The 19973-nt window shown below is 26.1% G+C and overlaps 9 non-coding genes across 9 annotated transcripts; 4 read left to right on the forward strand and 5 right to left on the reverse strand.

The window, feature by feature from the left end:
- The first annotated feature begins 240 nt into the window (after positions 1-240).
- Trnal-caa (transfer RNA leucine (anticodon CAA)) lies at positions 241-356 on the forward strand. The gene is made up of 2 exons: positions 241-278; positions 311-356. It is a non-coding gene; the product is annotated as a tRNA-Leu (tRNA).
- Positions 357-3956: 3600 nt separating this feature from the next.
- Trnal-caa (transfer RNA leucine (anticodon CAA)) lies at positions 3957-4072 on the reverse strand. The gene is made up of 2 exons: positions 4035-4072; positions 3957-4002 (listed from the first exon to the last, which is right to left on the reverse strand). It is a non-coding gene; the product is annotated as a tRNA-Leu (tRNA).
- Positions 4073-5457: 1385 nt separating this feature from the next.
- Trnap-agg (transfer RNA proline (anticodon AGG)) lies at positions 5458-5529 on the forward strand. Its single transcript has one exon. It is a non-coding gene; the product is annotated as a tRNA-Pro (tRNA).
- Positions 5530-6409: 880 nt separating this feature from the next.
- On the forward strand, positions 6410-6481 carry Trnam-cau (transfer RNA methionine (anticodon CAU)). The gene has a single exon. It is a non-coding gene; the product is annotated as a tRNA-Met (tRNA).
- A 7-nt stretch (positions 6482-6488) lies between these two features.
- On the forward strand, positions 6489-6560 carry Trnah-gug (transfer RNA histidin (anticodon GUG)). The gene has a single exon. It is a non-coding gene; the product is annotated as a tRNA-His (tRNA).
- An 800-nt stretch (positions 6561-7360) lies between these two features.
- On the reverse strand, positions 7361-7433 carry Trnaa-agc (transfer RNA alanine (anticodon AGC)). Its single transcript has one exon. It is a non-coding gene; the product is annotated as a tRNA-Ala (tRNA).
- Positions 7434-15237: 7804 nt separating this feature from the next.
- Positions 15238-15309, reverse strand: Trnah-gug (transfer RNA histidin (anticodon GUG)). Its single transcript has one exon. It is a non-coding gene; the product is annotated as a tRNA-His (tRNA).
- Positions 15310-15316: 7 nt separating this feature from the next.
- On the reverse strand, positions 15317-15388 carry Trnam-cau (transfer RNA methionine (anticodon CAU)). Its single transcript has one exon. It is a non-coding gene; the product is annotated as a tRNA-Met (tRNA).
- Positions 15389-19449: 4061 nt separating this feature from the next.
- On the reverse strand, positions 19450-19522 carry Trnak-uuu (transfer RNA lysine (anticodon UUU)). The gene has a single exon. It is a non-coding gene; the product is annotated as a tRNA-Lys (tRNA).
- Between the last annotated feature and the right edge of the window lie 451 nt (positions 19523-19973).

Here is a 19973-nt window from a genome sequence, read left to right on the forward strand (position 1 = left end):
GTAATATATTCTTATGAAGTTATTTTTAATTAAAATTTAATTTGAATGCTTCTTGTTTTTAACACTACAAAATTCAAAAATACTTAAACAAAACGCAATTCATTAGTTAAGCATACAAGTTAGTGAACTTTAAGTTATGTTTGTTTAGAACAAAGCACTAGTAATAAGTTCAAGCAATAATGCTGTTAGCTTTTAAAAGCTTACACATTTATAAACGCTATATTGTGCCTATCATCATCTGTCAGGATGGCCGAGTGGTCTAAGGCGCCAGACTCAAGCGTAATGCCTCATCGCTATGCGATGCTGAGTGTTCTGGTCCACAATTGTGGGCGTGGGTTCGAATCCCACTTCTGACACATTTTTGATAAATTTTGCTCTGAATTCCTGTTTTAGTAATAAGCTAGTTTCAATTATATTTTGCAAGCTAGTTTTAGTTTATTTCCAATCGTGAAATATATACAAAATTTAATTTTTTGTATTGACCAACACTATACTATACTGGTTTTTTCATTAGTTCTAAGCCGAGTAAGTTTAAAATTTTAAAAACTTTTGATCGAAATCAAAACTACTTAAAACGTTATGTTTTGATTTGTTTTAAAGATTTTTTTATTTTGAGTCAAGTGATTTTAGTTGCATAAATTAGTTTATAAGGCTATGTGCTTTAATTACATTTTAAGTATTGGGGTTAGGTTTTCAAAAAGCTTTTAAAGCAATTGTACTGTTTTTTTTTCCTTGGAATTATACTGTTTAGTTAGACTAACTTAGAAGAAAAAAATATTACTGGTACTTTATTATAATTAAAAATAACATAAATTTATTAACTTATATACGACTAACTAATGAATGGTATTTTGTTCAAACTAATACATTTCGACAAACGAATATAAAAATATACAAATGAATATTATTACGAGTATGAAAATATATAGTTAAAAAAGTATTTTTTAACTTATACAAAAGTGTTAGAAGCTTATTGAAACATAAAGAATATAGTTAAGTAGTTTTTAGTAAGTTATTATCTTATCAGTTTTAAATATTTTACTTTTAGTTGTTTAGGTTTATATGCTAACTTTCTAAGGAAACATAAAATATTTTTTCTAATGTTTATAAACATTTTTTGCTTGTTTATAGTTTAATGTTTTGACTCAGAAATGTTTCAAAAACAATAATTCGATAAAAGAAAATTTTGTTGTTATTATCATTCATTGTTATTGTTTTTATATCTCATTAATTGCATATTGAGTAAATGTTACAGTACTTATTTTATATTTTTATTTACAAAAATTAAGTTGAGTTTATGGATAAATTCACTCATTTAAAAAGTAATACAAATTATTTAATATTTTTATTTATTATTCAAATATATTATTGTTTTTTTTTGTCCATAAGATGGATCTAGGCATCATAACCTAGGCCACTTAAATTAAAAGACACATAATGAAAAAAAAAATCAAAACTAAAATAACTCAAAAGTTCATTTTGTTTAAAACAAAGATAAAATAGTAATTTGGTACAGAATTTATAGATTAATATAAAAAGCAAGATTTTTAACCACACACTTATACTTGTTTACGCTTTGATGTAGAACGATCAACATCAAATATTTAAATGCATTGACTAACAACAAAATTAAATTGAAAACTTAAAACCCCAAGCACATTAACAATATACTGGCCAAATAAATAATCATTGAACACTTTGAAAAAGGCGCTGCTACTAAAACTTAACTATGGCATAAGCTAAATCTTAAAATTAAATCAACGTATGATAAAAATTACTTAATAATTTTATTAAGATACAATTTATTTAAATAAATTTTTTTTAACTTTAATCGAAATTTTTCAAATTTTTTGCAAGAAACTAATTCATTTATAAGTTTTTTCCATATTTCATCTGACCGATGAAAAAAAAGAACTATGTCAAGCTTTATTATTAAAAGGATGTTTGCAAGTATTTTTTTGCTATTTCCTCTTAGTAAGTAGTTAGTTCTATAAAGCTCAAAAGTTTACTGTATATTAACTGTAGTTTCACCGTTAAATAGTTTAGAAAAGATTAATGAAGTCAAATTCAAGTCTCCTGTATTCTAAAAATTTAATACTAAGTTTTGTTAGTCTATTTAAGGTAAGACGTATAAAAAATATTGCAGCGGTTGAAGATTAATCTTGTTTTTTTTTTTTTTGAACAGATTCTATCTGCTTAATATCAATATCTTTTTTTAAATATGGAGACTAGACTGGTGTGTTATACTCAAACTTAGGAAGAATGTATGTGAGAATTAACTTTGTAATGATGTTGATACCCGTAGTTTTAAAGCTATTTAAAACTTAAAAAGATGTAGTCGATCCAGTAACGGTAATAACTACAAACTTTTGTAATTATTTTAATCAACTATTAAAAAAAAAAGTAAAGTTTAGCTTTTGTAATAGAATACTAATAAAGTTTAACGTAAAAAAAACTTCATCTTATTACAGTTTTACCTTTTTAAAAAAAGTTGTGACCTATTTTTCAAGTAATTTCATTTCTGGTATTAGTATTCTTAATCTTGTTTTATAAATAAAGTTAAAGTTAATTAACAAATCTAAAATTGTTCTCTACTTCTATTATTATTCTTTTAAGTTTTAGACTTACACTGTATTATCATTTTTATGTTATCAAAAAAGTTTTTGAGTACGTTATGAATAAAACTTTTTTAAGTAAACACAGCAATTAGTTGGTTTTCGTTTAACTTTGCTTTCTCTCATTTCATGTTATAGACTGTTTTTTTCTTATGGTTTAAAAGTTCAGAATGAAAAAAAAAACTTTTAGCTTATAAGAAATTGTAAAAGCATGTGGTGTGCGACTCGATAACCGAAAGTTTTTTCGTACACCAGGTCCTTACACTAAACTTTTTGAACATTTTTATTTCGTTCATTAAACAATATATTTTTTAGTGTTAGACTTAATTAAACTTATCATAATTTTAGCAAAAAAATATCTAATATATGTAATTTAGATTATTTAAAAAAAAAAAGTCTATGTTTTTAAAATAAACTTTAGTTTCAGCAAAGAATAAAGACCATAAAATATCATAAAAAAAAAAGAAAAAAAAAGACATGATTAGTTTTTTGTCAACTTAAAAAATAGTTATAAATTGTCTGCAAACAGAATTCAATTTGTTAGGTACCGCCCACAAAAATGAAGTAATATTATTTTAGTATAGATGTTTTTGTTGTTTTTGTTGTTTTTTAGTTTTATTTTTATTAAAGTTCTAATTTATGTATGCATAAGTTAATGAAAATATTTCAACTACTTAAAGTTTTGAAAACTTTTTTAACTATCATTTTACATTAGTTTTAATTGTGTAATTAAAGGAAGTTTACTTTTTTTGAAGCTTTCTAGTTTTGTATACAAAATATCATCTGTAGTTGATGTTGTTTAGTATATTTTTATATTCGTTTGTCGAAATGTATTAGTTTGAACAAAATACCATTCATTAGTTCGTCGTATATAAGTTAATAAATTTATGTTATTTTTAATTATAATAAAGTACCAGTAATATTTTTTTCTTCTAAGTTAGTCTAACTAAACAGTATAATTCCAAGGAAAAAAAAACAGTACAATTGCTTTAAAAGCTTTTTGAAAACCTAACCCCAATACTTAAAATGTAATTAAAGCACATAGCCTTATAAACTAATTTATGCAACTAAAATCACTTGACTCAAAATAAAAAAATCTTTAAAACAAATCAAAACATAACGTTTTAAGTAGTTTTGATTTCGATCAAAAGTTTTTAAAATTTTAAACTTACTCGGCTTAGAACTAATGAAAAAACCAGTATAGTATAGTGTTGGTCAATACAAAAAATTAAATTTTGTATATATTTCACGATTGGAAATAAACTAAAACTAGCTTGCAAAATATAATTGAAACTAGCTTATTACTAAAACAGGAATTCAGAGCAAAATTTATCAAAAATGTGTCAGAAGTGGGATTCGAACCCACGCCCACAATTGTGGACCAGAACACTCAGCATCGCATAGCGATGAGCCATTACGCTTGAGTCTGGCGCCTTAGACCACTCGGCCATCCTGACAGATGATGATAGGCACAATATAGCGTTTATAAATGTGTAAGCTTTTAAAAGCTAACAGCATTATTGCTTGAACTTATTACTAGTGCTTTGTTCTAAACAAACATAACTTAAAGTTCACTAACTTGTATGCTTAACTAATGAATTGCGTTTTGTTTAAGTATTTTTGAATTTTGTAGTGTTAAAAACAAGAAGCATTCAAATTAAATTTTAATTAAAAATAACTTCATAAGAATATATTACTAATATGTTTGATGCTTATATACTAACTAGAGAAATATGCTTGACTTGGACTACTAAGATAAAAAAATTATATAAGTTGGTTAAATGTGCATAAGTATCTACTTTGTATTGATTTTTGTTTCTATTGATAAATATTAAATATGCAAGCTTTTCAAAACAAGGCTACCAAAAATTTTAAAAATACTTACAGTTGTAACAACTTTATAAGTAATTACTTAAAGTAATTTTTTTATTGATTTCAACAAAAAATAAGCCTTCACTTAGACAAGGTTAGCAGCATATAACCTTTTGTAAAGAAAAAACAAAGTTTATTTTGGTTTTTTAAAACAAGAAACTTCTTCTATTTTTTTCATTTTAAATTTTTATATTTTCTATTTTTTGTTAGTATACATACTTTAATAGCTTAATAAACTTAATTTTTGTAGAAAAAAGCTTAAAAATAAGCTAGTTTTCTTTTGGAAAAGTACAAATTGTACCAAGTGAATAGCTTACCCGCGTTCAGTTGATTTTAGTTAGTCTAAATTTAAACAAACTCTATTATGTTTAAAATAAATTAAAGATGCATGGTTATTTTTGGTATGTATATTACCATTTTTGGTTATGGTAAGCAGCATATAGAAAAGTGTAGTGACAGTGAGCTCTATATATAAAATAGAACTCCGTTAAGTATAACTATTTTAAAACGAAGTTTAGTGGTTTTGAAATTTTTTTATGTTTAATATAGTAAGTGAAAAGTAATAGACCAATGTAAGTAAGTCCTACAATTTTTCTTAAACTTGTATAACTTTCTAATGGTTTATAAACTCTTTTAAAACTTTGTTTCAAGTTTTGCTTGCAAACGAACTAAATACATAATTAATTTTTATCTAGGTCTAATTTTGGTAAGTAAAGCAACTATTATAACTGTAAAATATATTAAAGTAAATTAAAGCACTAGTTATTTTCAATAAATTTTTATTTTGTTTTTTTTGATGTTATTAAAAAATATTTAGTTGCATTTAATAAAATATTTCGTTGATGAAGGCATTTTAAAGTTCAAACCAACTAAAACCAGATGCTATGATTATTGATGCATTCAAAAATCTTATTATTACGTCACACAATAAGTGAAATTTATAAATGCAAAACGTTGATTGGTAGCAAGTGGCCCGTTGGTCTAGGGGTATGATTTCCGCTTAGGGTGCGGGAGGTCCCGGGTTCAAATCCCGGACGGGCCCTTGCTTTTTTCCACAACTAGCTTTGTTTTGAATAATTATGCTTTCTAGTTTTTTTAACGATTCTCATAAACTAACTTGTTTTTATGAAATACTACAAATTCATATGCAAAGCTTAATAAATGAGAATACTATGTATAATAACCAACAGTGTTATTTATAAAGCAATTGTTAATAATACCTAGCGTTTTTCGAGTAAAAACAATGTGATTTTTAAATTAAAGCTTAAAACTTTATTAAAGTCACAATCATTAAACTTTAAAGTTACAGCTTTTTCAAATTTAATCATATTCTCCAATTTAAAGTTACATATTAAGTAAGACTGCAAGTGTTGTGCTTACTTGGTTTACATGTTTAAACAGTTTTAAAAAGGTTTAGGTTTTATTTACTAAACTGCTAAAACTTGTTTAGTTGATTAAATGTTTTAATATTCTCAGTAAATTGTTGCCATGGTTTTACACGACTTAATTTCATAATTTCAAATGCGCATTAAACACAGCTTGTATAAGTTTTTTCTTAAGATAAATAACCTTGGCTTAATCTATTTGTTTATTTTAACATAGATAACACAATTTTTTTTCAAATATATGTTTAAACTTAATATGACAAATAATCATAAGTTCAAGTAGTTTAACGTAATGTTTTAGATGATTAGTTTTATTTAAACAAGATACTTAAAGTTGCATAAAAGTCTACGTTGAAACAAAAATTACTTTATGACTTATTACTAACTTACAGTAGAAAACAGTTTTATATAATAAGTTAGCTTGTAAACTGTGATGAATATTCTACTTAATTGGTTGATGAGGCAGTTACTAGGAAAGTTTGTTTAGATGCGTATTCAGTTTTGAGTATATAAAGGCAATTAGCAAGATTAACAAACAGCAGAGTGGCGCAGCGGAAGCGTGCTGGGCCCATAACCCAGAGGTCGATGGATCGAAACCATCCTCTGCTACTTTCTCGCTGTAATCGTATAGTGGTTAGTACTTCACGTTGTGGCCGTGACAACCCAGGTTCGAATCCTGGTTACAGCATCTTTTTTATTTTTACTTGTTTAACGAACGTTTATATTTGTTATAATTAGGAGTTACTGTTAGTTAAAACACTTCTTTAAAAATTTTTAAAAGTGTTTATAAAGAAGATACTATTAAAATTTATTGTTATAACTTTGTATGGAAATTTTCTACTAATAAAAACTTTGGAAAAATTAACCAACAGAAAACAAAAGTCTTATCATATGAAATTATACTGAGAAATTTTCACTATAATGTGATGAACAACTTAAACTTTAAATTAGCAAGGTTGCATATTAGATAGACTTGGATTTATTAAACTTTTATTCATTCAAACCTAGTTAAACATTTATTCAAAAAGTTTATGAGAACAGGATTTTACTTCATCAGAATTTAGTCATATACATACAAGTTACTCTGACTTAATTAGTTTACTCACTATTGACTCGTATCTTAAACAAATACTTATAAGCATAATCCTTGATATGTTACTTAAAAATTTGTGAGCTACCATATTATAACTAAATTTCTTAAGCAACAAAAAAAAACTGCGAAATTGTATTTAGTTAACAAGTTATTGTATATAAAAACTTACCTTTAATCTACAATGGTCTTCTTCTAAATACTAAAAACATCACTTTAACTTTCAAACTAGTTTAATATAAAACGGTTTATAACATTAAGATACCTTTTATTACTGTATTTATTACCTTGAAAAAAAAGTTTTTGCACCTTTCACCGCATAAAATACAAAAAATCAAAAGCTACAAATTACACTTTATAGTTTATACCTATTTTTTGTTGCAAAATGAATTTAAAAGTGGAGGTGCCGGGCATCGATCCCGGTACCTCGCGCATGCTAAGCGCGCGCTCTACCATCTGAGCTACACCCCCACATGTTTACTAGCGAATAATTGCGTTTATATAATTGTCCGGCTTAAGCTTCATTTGCATCATTGACGCATACAAGTAGCTCGTAATAATATAAAGAAACTGTTCCGTTATTCAAACTATCTTTATTGTTTAAACTATGAATAAATACTTGCATAATATATACTTCTATTTAAAGTTAATATTTTTAACATCTAACTAATTTTGATTTAAAATAAATAAAACAAATAGGCTATAACAAGGCAGGATTCTATAAGTAAACAACTTTAACTTAAATTATTTAAATAAACTTATAATATAGCAAATTCTTTTATTTTCAAAGTTATACATGCTAATTAACTTACTACTTTCTAAGTAAAAATAAGCAAACTTGATAAGATTGATTAAGGCGATAAAATGATTTTTAAACATTACATCACACAATTTATTACTAATTAAATTAAATTACTTTGCTAGTTATACAAAACTTTACACTTTATTTAAATTTTATGCTTTATACACATATACCAAATGTGCATTAAATTAAACAGTTTAAAGTGTTACTTTTTGTTCATACTTAACATCTTATCATTTCTGAAATAAAATGTTTGCAGCTTAAACTCGATAAGATTAATTGAGGCAATAAAAGGGTTTTAATTATCATTAGACTACTAAGTTAGTTTAATTAAGGTACTTTGCTAATAACACATAGTTTATATTCAATTTGCATTTGTATTCAAACTATGCATAAAACTTTAAACTACTGATATAAAGTACGATTTATTACCATAAAGATTAGAAGTCGTAAGTAAACTACTGAAAGTAAAAAAAAATGAAATAGATAGCATTTAAAAATTACAGCTAAAAATGTCGTTCTCGTATCAAGTTTCGTTAATATAAAAATGTTGTTAATTGAATCATTCATTATGTCATTTTATCAAACTTTGAAACTTAATGAAAGTTTAATAAACACAAAGTAGCTTACTGCTGTTTTATTTGAACAACAAAATAACTACTTCTGATCATTAAAACATATTCTGTTTTAATTCGTTAGCAATGAAATTTGCTGACTGTATAAGTTAAGAATTATTAAAACGTTTGTTTTTCTAACCACAATGTTACAAAATATTTTTTTAAGAATGTAAAAAATAAGATAGTTTTTTCATATTTAACAATGATTTCTAGTAATTAAAGAAACTAAAAAACTAAATATAACCACCAATAATGAACTCGTCATACTTGTTGCGCTGTTGTCTTCTGAAACAAAATTTAAACATAAAATTATAAAAGTGTAATAAAAATATATGTAAGTAAAATAAAAACTTTTAAAAAGAAGTATTAGTGGTAATTAATGTACATAAAAAAAAAATTTTGTGTTTTGTTAGTTTTAAAAATCATATATTCTGTTTTTTTGATGTAACGTTTTTACCATGTAACACAATTGATGCTTGTATTATTATTTTTATTTACAGCAATTCTTAGAAGTAAATAGTATTTTTGTATTTTTAAAAATTATTGCTTTTTGTACATTACGATGTTTAATTAACATTTACTTTCAAAGCTTTCAACAAATATTTATAACATTAAAAAAAGAATATCACCAATTAATATTTTGAGTTGCTTTTACAAAAATGAAAAACTTAAAAGCAGATAGAAAATATACCTTATAGTTTTTTAAACTTCCTAATTGTTTAAGAGAATCAAAAACTATTATTCATATCTTTTGGAAAAAGTAGTAAATATATCAAAAACAAACCATCGCAGTTAAATCCATCTCCAACATATCCATCGTTACAAACACACTTATAACCGTCGAAATCACTCATGCATGAAGCGTGTTCACTGCACGCGTCGTCGTCATGACTACAAAAGTCAATGTCATCTGTATTTGACAAGCTCAATTGAGAAAATATTTCAATTTTTAAACTTGTGTGTTTGCTTTACAATAAACGCATGAAAGTTAAAGCAGGTTTTTAACACTACTTAACATATGATCAATTTGATATTTTCTCTATGTATCCTTTGAAAATTTTGTGCTTGCTTTTGGTTTAACTTTATGATTACAAAAGTCAATGTCGCCTGTATTTTCAAGCTCAACTGAGAAAACTTCAATGTATGACAGTTTTGAAACTCGTATGTTTACTTTAAATTGCGCGTATTTTTCAAACAAGGTTTTTATCATGAAAGCTCTGATATTTTCTGTATGTATATGCTTAAACTTACATGGATATCTTTTGGTTTAGCTTCACATTTTCAAATTTTATGTTATATCAAGCTTATTGAACATAATTTTGTATCGATAACTTTGCCTGTTTAAGGATGCATACGATTGGAAATGTTTTATTCTTTTAAATATGTTTTATTAAAAGTTAAACAACCTAGAACTTTTAAATAATTGTCTTTTTTATACTAAAAGCGAATTTTAAAAGTGACATGAAAGTATCATTAAAACTTATATATTTTTAGATAATGTATATAAAATTTTAATGAATAAATTAATTAAGTCTGATCAGACAACTTTCTAGAAAATCCAATAATAAAGCTGATTTTGGAATATATTTTGTTTCAAATTTTATAGCTTAGAATTTCGTAACAACGTTTAAAAATACTCAATTCTAACAAGTATAAGGTATTAAACTCTATTTTAAGCATTTTTTTTTTACAAGTTCTTACTTTTTAACAGTAAAAGTTTTGAAAAACTCTTGGTTTTCTTGAAATAAAAATATTTTAAAAAGTTCTAGGTTATATTAACAAGTGCTATTATAAAGTACAAGTAATCATTTTCTAAACGTTTTCAAAATGTGCTCTTTTAAAAAAATTAGTATCTAAGAAGAAATAATTTAATGCTAACGAAGTAGAAAGAAGTTATGAAGTCAAATTTAAATATCTGTGTTGTAAGTACTAAATTGTATAACAATAACTTGGTTGTGCTATTTTTCGTTGAATTTGTTAATTAAGTTTAACATAAAAAAATTTGGACAATCTTAATGGAATACTAGCAAGTAAATATTTTGATGCCGAAATTCAAAACTTTTAGACAAAAAGTTTACAATAGTTAGCTAATTAACAAACATATATAATTAGTTAATTATACTTTTTTCTTTTATGAACTTCGACAGGTGCTAAATTCAAACTACAATAGTTTTATACTTCAATTAACATAATTTATTTAAATTAACCTCTGAACGAGAACTGACTTTCACCGATAATTTTTCTTATCCAATCCGCATACTCAGAAACCCTGGTGTATATTCCTGGGTACATGGGTCGCGCGCACCCGTATCCGAAGCTGGTTATTCCGTGTAAGTACGGTTTGCCGTCCTCGTAATAAGCAAGTGGTCCGCCGCTGTCACCTTGGCATGAGTCGATTGTACCGTACGCTTTGCTGAAAAATATTGTTTAAAGTATTTTTATTTACTATCGGTGCAAGTTTTCAGATGTCAAGTTATGCTAAAAACGATTTTATTGTATAAACGAACTTGATTTATACGTTGAGCTTACTTAACGTTGCTTTGATATCATCAAAACTAACTTTTAGTAGTGTAGTAACTTATATAAGTACTTTAGACGGAATTTATATCAGCAAAAACTTTTTAAAATCCAAAAAACGTTTTTTGTTCACTAAACGAAGAGATTAAAAAGCTTTGAAACTTCTTAATTAGTTTATTTCAATAAAGTAAGTGTTTATAAAAATATTTAAAAAAATCAATAAGCTTCCAAAAAGCTTTACTATCTCACAAACTGTTTTTTAAACTCCTACTTAAACTAACCCAGCACATAACAATGTATCGATCATTTCAAATCTCCTGTCCAGTTTAGAGTACCAATCTTCACATTGCTGATTGCTGAGTACTTCTACATTTGCTTTCTGCAACGTTTCTGATGATTGTCCTCCTGTTTGAGTTGTTTTTTAGGTTTTACCAGCAGTACAATAATATTGTAAAAAATTAAAAAATACTTGTAAAGATTATTGGTATTTCATAAACGTTTGAAACTATAATTGTTTTGTACAGCGTCAACAAAGTTATTAATAGTTTATTGTTAATAAACCTTTTACATATGCAAAAGTATTAGTTTGTAAGCAGCTACAACAACAAAGTACTATGTAAAATTAGAACTTGAATAGGTTTTTTGCAAGGAAATCAAATAACTAATGAAATAAAAAATTTTTTATTAAACAACCTTCAGAAAGGGCTCCAAACCCAGTAATGACACAAGTGCTACCCACAGGAATGTCAATACCCTGGGGTGGCAAGTTAATTTTGTCAATATATTCGTCAAACTTTAGTTTTGTTCTCAGTTTCAATAGTGTAATGTCTTTTCCTTCATTTGGGTCTGTATATCCTGTGTAATTTTTATCATTTGCTTAACTTGGAGCTTTTTCAAAGTATTAACAAGTGTTTTTTGTAAGCAATGCAAGTTTTAACAGTTTTTGAATCTTTTTATATAGACTTAAAATATGGTTCAAAGCTTATTTAGTTTTAAAGCAAGAAAAAAAAAACTTAGAAAATATAAAAGTTTTAAACATTGTTAGACTTTAAGTAAGGCTGAACTTTAGTTCTAGCAGTGTACCTATTAATTATCATAAGCTTAACACTTTTATCACGAAACTTATTTTAATCTATATAGTTAACGGAAAAGTAAATAACTAAAACTGTTGTACTTAGATAAATATAAAGTAACATAAAACCTGGATATTCGATTTTCCGTGCAACGTTCACACTTTTTCCGTTTTTACCTCGATTAAGGTCATCAAAGTTCACAAAACCGACTGCAACTAACATAACACTGGCTGATTTGCTGAAATATCACAACAACATGTTTTATTAAGTTTTAATTTTAAAACTTTAAATTTTCCTGGTAATAATAGTTCGTAAAGCATAAAAAGTATGCACGAAAATTTTCTGTTTAAGTGACATAGTATAACTTAAACTTGTTGAAAATTACTAAAAAAATAAACCAGTTTAAAGTCAGTTTTAAAACAAACCCCAAAATTTATTGCAAATTATTAAAACACTAATGAGATTAAAAATAAGTAACAAACTGCATTTTTGAACGCAACAAACGAATTAACCAATTTAGAGTCTTAATTTTCTTGATAGTTTGATTGAGTAATTAGTTTTTAGATTAACATTAATTTATTAAGAAATTCAAACAACCCACCCCACTGTACAATGGGTAGCAGTAACAACCCACTCATCACTCACAATTGAGCACCCACAACTACTAGCCATCGTCATGGAAACCCTTATTTGCAGGTAGCATTGGTACGGGTATTCCCCCAAGTATGCGTCCGTCCCTCCCACTATCTTGCTCGTCATGTCGTCATCTGGGTTTCTCAACCACGGGAATTTCCCTGAAAAATTAAAATTGGAACTTTCCCTGGAAAACTACTTAAAGACAAACTTAAATTTTCATAAAATATGTCTGTGAAAGTTTATTGAAGTTTATTAAAATATTAAATCAGCTTTATATCAAATAATACTGATCATAGTAAGTTGCAAGCTTCTAAATTGCAAGTTAGTAAAACTCAAAATGTTAAATAGTTTCAGAGTTATATAGCGGTCATTAAAAGCATATATTAAAAAAACTAAATGTTGTAAACCTTTAATAACGTTTTACAAATGTATATTCTGTTATTTTTTGACATAACAGACTTTATTAACAGATTAAAAGTTAGATGCGTTTTTGATAAGCGATTAAAATAAGTCAGTTTTATCAGTAAACTGTATTTCTATAAAAAAAAGTTAAGTAAAGTTCAGTGCAATTATTTGTTTAACAATATTCATATATAAACGTGTAGTGTTCGAAGTTTTATAATAAAAGCACATTTTAATTGTTTAATTAAAAAGTATGTATCTTCTATATACTTTATTTGCTGGTATCTACTAAAAATAAAAATACAAACCGTAGCATAATTTAAACAACGAGTTGTTTTAATAAAATATGGTTATACTTCAGTTAAAACATTGTTTAAAAAATGTAGCTCATATTCTTATAGTAACTTTAATTTTAACAACTTATAATTTTTTTAAAAGCAAGATAACTAAAATTCAAATCAAAATACCTTTACTAAGCTAGAAATTTAATTCTACTTTAGATTAAATATTAAACTGCCAACTAACCTGTTCTAACTACATTGGATGAGTTGTTTTCACTGACAGTAAGCTGAACAATTGCTAAAAAAATCAAAACAAAAAGTTTCATTTCCATTATTTGTAAAAATGTGTTTAGCTCAAAAATCTGTTTTAAAACTAAATAGTATTTCGTTGAAATTTAGTTTCATTTTACAAAAAAGCTCTAAACAAACAAAATATAAAAGTTTATAGCTCATCTTACATGTTTCTTTCGATTACATATTTACAAGTTTTTTTGTGACAGAATAAACTATAAATATGATATACATGTACTTTTTTGTTTACTTAATGACTAATGATTAAACATTGAGAAACTTAGAACAAATTAATAGTCAGTTTTGTAAAAGTTTTAAAGAAGATTAAAAACTCTAATCATATAAAAACCATTTTCAACTAAAACAATAATAGATTTTTAGTTTTATCAGAGTCAAGATTATTATTAGTTATTTATCAAGTAGTAGTATAGACTCATGTTAAAACTACAGTAACTGATGAAGTATAAATTCAAGTAAAAATTGAGTTGAAAAAATTTGTATCAACTAGATTTAAAGTTATGGTTTATTTGGTTTAGATGTAGCTGTTGATATACTTTTGTGATGTTTTGAACAGAATTTCTTATATATTTTTTTTGTTTAAGTTTGTTTATAAGCTGTAATATTAATTTTATTGTTTGTTTTTCTAAATTTTTTATTTGGTTTAAGTTTTTTAGATAATAAATTAGAATGGTTTTAAGTATTTTCAATTAAAAACAGTATTGATACACAGTTGTTATTTTTAATAGAACAATTTGTTAGCCAGTTTCATTAGTTGAACAACTACTATTAACAAGTAAAACTGTTAAGCTATATGAAGATAAGTAGCTTTTATGTGAAAAGTAATCAAGTTAATAAATAGCTGGTGAAAAGTAACATGAGCTCTATTACTTCCTTTGCGCATATGAAGTAAGTTCACCGATAGCTTTTAACTCGCTCTTATGAATTTTATGTTCGCAATAATTCGAATATTAACGTGTGGGGGTGTAGCTCAGATGGTAGAGCGCGCGCTTAGCATGCGCGAGGTACCGGGATCGATGCCCGGCACCTCGACCTTTATTTTATTAATTAATGAAACTGTACTATATCATTATAACGTTCTTCTCTATAAAATACAGGTTATTAAATTTTTCTAATAAAATACAAACATATGAAAACACTGACTGAATTAAAACTTATGCTTATAAAGCATCTAAAAGCATTTTCTGAGACAAAATAAAACTAAAGTTTAAAAAAAGCTTGTAAGTACAAGGTATGGTTTGAAACAACTATATTATAAAGCTGTTAGATGTAAACTTAGGTGTTGTGTTGTAGTGCTCTTAATGTAAAAAAAAATATTTAATTAAAATGTTAAGCTTAATTTTTAGCAAATGACATAATGAAAAGATAAATAACTTTTTTCTGAAACTGAAAAATTCACGTGTTTAGACAGCATTGAATAATTTCAGAAAAATAATATTAGTATCAGTTAATTAAACCAAATTCAAGTATGACAAAGCTTCCAAGTAGTTTGTAATTTATCAAACAGTGATGTATTTTTCCCTTAAAATGTGTTTTAGTTATTTAAAAATGTAAATAATTAACGAATTTTTAATAAAGAATAGGTAAAGCATTTATATAATACTATTTATTCAGTACTATAATTTAAAGCAAAAAAAATGCTGTAACCAGGATTCGAACCTGGGTTGTCACGGCCACAACGTGAAGTACTAACCACTATACGATTACAGCGAGAAAGTAGCAGAGGATGGTTTCGATCCATCGACCTCTGGGTTATGGGCCCAGCACGCTTCCGCTGCGCCACTCTGCTGTTTGTAAATTATGCTAATTGCGTTTATATACATCTAAATTCGCTGCGCGTCTCCTAAGTGCCAAACACACACTTAAGCTGCTAATTAAACTTTGGCGTGTTTTACAAGTTTAAAAGTCTTTTATAGCTTTTAAGTCAACAAAAGTTTGAAGCGTTTGTAAGTTGTCGTAAATGTGCAAAAAATTATTTATTGTTTAAGGAATTAAAGTTTTAGCTACTATAGTTTAATGGTGAAGTTTATATAATTTTAAGCTCATTAACTAACGTGTAAGTTTTAAAACTTTGAAAGAATTTTAGTTTATGTATAAACAATTGGAATTGTACATGTTTAAAAAAAATATTTATGTGAAACATATTCTATCTTACTATCACAATTTGATTTGTAATTGAAGTTTTTCGGCTAAAGTTGTTATTTATATCTGTTATTAAAAGTTTTTTGATTATAGACATGAAAACTGCAATAAAATACAACACACTATGTTCATAAAAACATCATTAAATTATAACTTAGTTTCATAAAAACTAAAAAATATTTTTATTTATCTTCCTGTGAAGTGAATGTAATTTGATTTCTAGCTACTATGAACTGAAATAAAGCTTTGAAAAACTTGCATTAACACTTTAAACCTAAACCTTTTTTTTTGATTCATAGTAGTTTTAACTAATTAAATTAACTAAGTGGATTTAAAAGTTTTACAACATTTTAGATATATTTTATGTTATTCTTTAAAGAGTAAACTTCTTAACTAATATTCTTTATTAGATACAATAATGATTTTGAGTAAAAGCTTTCAAAAAAAATTACAATTTTTTACACAAAAAAAAGCTTTCAAAGTACATCTGAACTTTATAGTGACGTAGTGATTGTTTTGAAGAACAATTAATTTATTGAACATAAAATAAAGTACTAGCAATTTTAATTTTTAATAATTGCTTCATCTAGTTTTTCATGCCAATAAGTTTGAACTGGTGTAAACCGGCGTACACTTAAAAATTAATAAAATTGTTAGCGCTAAACTTTACGTAGTATATTAACAAGCTATAAAAATTTACCTTTAGTATTCTTTAAACTCAAATTAGTTTTTGTATGTAAAGTGTTCATTTTGAACTTTTAAGCCAACAGTTAGTGTTTACTAGTACTACTATATTCTACATGCCTCCATTAAGTTAGTTATATTTATTAACACTGATGAGCTCATTGAGCACAACAATGTTTGTCAAACAATTGTTTTTCAATAAATTAATTTGGGTTCAGGGTTTTAAATTTACCATTATTTTTAGCATTACTTATTTTCAAGAGTTAATATTATTACTTGGTTTCTGATGTCACTGTACAGTAATGAACTTATGCAAAAATCTTCGCTCAAAGCTCATAACTTTTTTACACCAAAAAGTTTGCCTTAAAAGTACCTCTAAACTTTGTAGTGACGTAAATAATGTTTTGAAGAAAAACTAATTTATAAATTATAAAACAAGCTACCAGCAATTTTGAACTCAAAAGCACATTAAAATTGATGCTGCTAGATAAAAGTTTAACTGGTGAAAACTAGTATGCATTTATCAAACATGGAACTTATTTGATTCTGGATTTTTTTGTGCCTAACAGTTGTTTTATTTAAATTAAGGTTTTGTTTAAAATCTCTACATTTTATATCATTTACTGATTGTAGATAGAGTATTAAATTTGAACTTGTTTAAAAACTTCACTGAAGATCACATTTTTACACAAAAAAAATTTTTGCAAATTAAGTACATCTAAACTGTTTAGTGACGTAGTGATATTTTGTAGGAAAAATAATTTGTAAGGTAGAAAAAAGAAACTAGCTTTTGCTAACAAGATATAAATAAACTTTAGTTCTTGTTTCGTTAAAAGCAAATTTGCACTGGTGAAAACCGACCTAAAATTTATTAAGGTAACTAATATTTTGTTATCTTTATTTTAAACGTATAACTTTATTTACAATTGTTTACACATCTTTATACTATAAATTATAGTAGTTTACATAAGCGTTAGTTGTGAATTTAATGAATTTAAATTTTTCATGAATAACGTGACTGTTTCAAACATAGTGGGTTTAAAATTCTAAAGTGAAATGGTTATGCTAATTGCAACGAATATTTTCACTCTTATTCATACTTGAACAAGCGACTTTACTTTGTGTTTTTGTCATATCTAAGTTTTTATTTAAAAAAGTAAACATTTTAATTCAATTCTGATTTCAAAGAAAAGCAAATAAACTCATGCGAAAACTTTCAACTCAAATGTCTTAACTTTTTCACACAAAAAAAAATGTTTCGTTCAAAATTTGCGTCTGAACTTTGTAGTGACGTAAACACAGTTTGATATCAAAAATAATCAATAGACATGAATAAGAACATAAGCTAATACTGGTTGAATGTACATCATCATGGCTTCGGCGCAAAATACAATTTTGAACTGATGAAAACCAGCTTACGTTTTGACATGAACCCTTAAGATAATTTCATTTTTAATGCTGCATATTATTAGATTAATATACAGCATCAAGATAAATAACTATGTAGCGCTATAAAAGGGATCGACGGGAGACTTAAGAATATTAGCCACAACTGTATTAAAATGTGCTTGAATTTTTTTTTGTTATTTTAGCCCTTATCCAAACGCGACTTACAACCCTTAGTCCGACCCCAACTCAGGGGTCGGCAGCCTTTTTAAGCCGCGAGCTGCACTTTACAGGATTTCTTTTTCCGCTGGCAGCAGTTGTTTTAAAATGATTGTGGTAAATTATATATAAACACTGTATATAAACAAAAATATGTTTAAACAATCAATAAAAGAGCACTTCAATCTGTCAATTGCCGCTAGTATTGCTACAAACTCGGCTAACACTTTCAAGCCTCCCGAGTCGGCAGATTTTTATGATTATCAAGCAAACTTTTCAGATAAAACATTTTGCTGGTCGCAGTTATATAAAAGTGGTTATTGTAAAAGAAATTATTAAATAAAAATATGATTAAGTAAGTAATAACTTGTAATAACTAACTATTAAATAAACAGCCTAATTGTAAGATTTTATCCACGATTAGATTTTATTGTTTTGAAAGGTATATTTATAGCTGAAAAGTATAAAGCAGGCCGTAGTTTGCCGACCCCTGCGCATGTGCCTATATTAAATTTACGACTAAAGTTTAATTTATAATTAATAACACATCTTATGTGCTATAAACTGTTATAGTGTATATAAATGTTAGTTGTTAATGGAATGAAATTAAATTTAATTATAATATAAAAGTTCAAAAACACTAAATTTAAACTTTTATGCCGATTGAATGATACAACATTGTATAAAAAGTTTAGTGTACATTGTAAAACGATTTACAATATACTTATTTATCTACCTATAAACAATTTTTTACAAATTTACTTAAAAAAGCTTTCAAACATCCTATGAGCTTCTGGATTACACTTCATTGTTTTTAGATTGTAAAACAATTCACTTGTTTTATCAAATGTAATTATATTCACATATTTAACAAAATGACTTTACTCAGTTTTTTTGTTTAAGTTAATTTTCATTTTTTTTTGACAGTAAACATTATAGTAATAATTTTGATTTGGAAAACAGAAAATAATTTCATCAAAAATGATAAAACAAAAGTTACAGCTTTTTTACACAAAAATAATTTCGCTCAAAAAATACAAACATCTAAACTTTGTAGTGACGTAACGATTCTTTTGAAGGAAGATAATTTTTATAAAATATACAATATTTAGCTACAAACCTTCCTGTAATATATAGAAACACTGACATTTTGTTTAACGCAGTTTTAAACTGGTGCATACCAGCATATTTAGAATAACGTACTGTCCAATGAAACATTGTTGATTAAAAATGTTTGAAGTGTAAATACCCAAGGGACTAGAATATGATATTTTTATTGAACAAGTGTGTTGTCATAATAAAAAGAAAGTTTATACTGCTAAGAAAAAATAAACTTGCATAAATGAAAGTGTATAAATTGGAAGCCAGCAATAACCAAAAGAAGCTTAATTGCTCGATTAAAAAAAAATTCTGCAAAAGAGCCTGACAGGGGACTTGAACCCCTGACCGTTGGATTAAAAGTCCAACGCTCTACCGACTGAGCTAGCCAGGCTCACGAGCGTTAATAGTTTTTAGCGTTTATAAACACAAGTGTTACTGATGTGAATTGAAACTTTGTTTGGATAAGACTCATTGAGTTATGTTTAAACAAATTTGCTCAAAGACTACCTTGCATTCAATAGCTTTTGAGCAATTATTCCAACTTAAAATATGCAGATGTCTTTAAATGAGTTATTTTTAAAGTAATTTGATTGAAAAGCTAGGATAAAATGTTAAAACAACAGTTTATAATAAACATCTACATATGGGGTAAATAAAAAATAAAACAATAAACTATTGTATTTTAAATACTTAACACAGCTTTCAACAACTAATGAACTTCTGCTTTAAACTTAACTTTTCCATAGATTGTAAAATACTACACTAGTTCTATTACATTTAAAACAAAAGTTAAGTCTATAAAAATAAAATTAGCTTGTAACATAAACAAAAATATCAGTGTA

This window comes from Thalia democratica, chromosome 2, assembly GCF_965202585.1.
Source record: "Thalia democratica chromosome 2, ktThaDemo2.hap1.1, whole genome shotgun sequence".
Classification (NCBI taxonomy): domain Eukaryota; kingdom Metazoa; phylum Chordata; class Thaliacea; order Salpida; family Salpidae; genus Thalia; species Thalia democratica.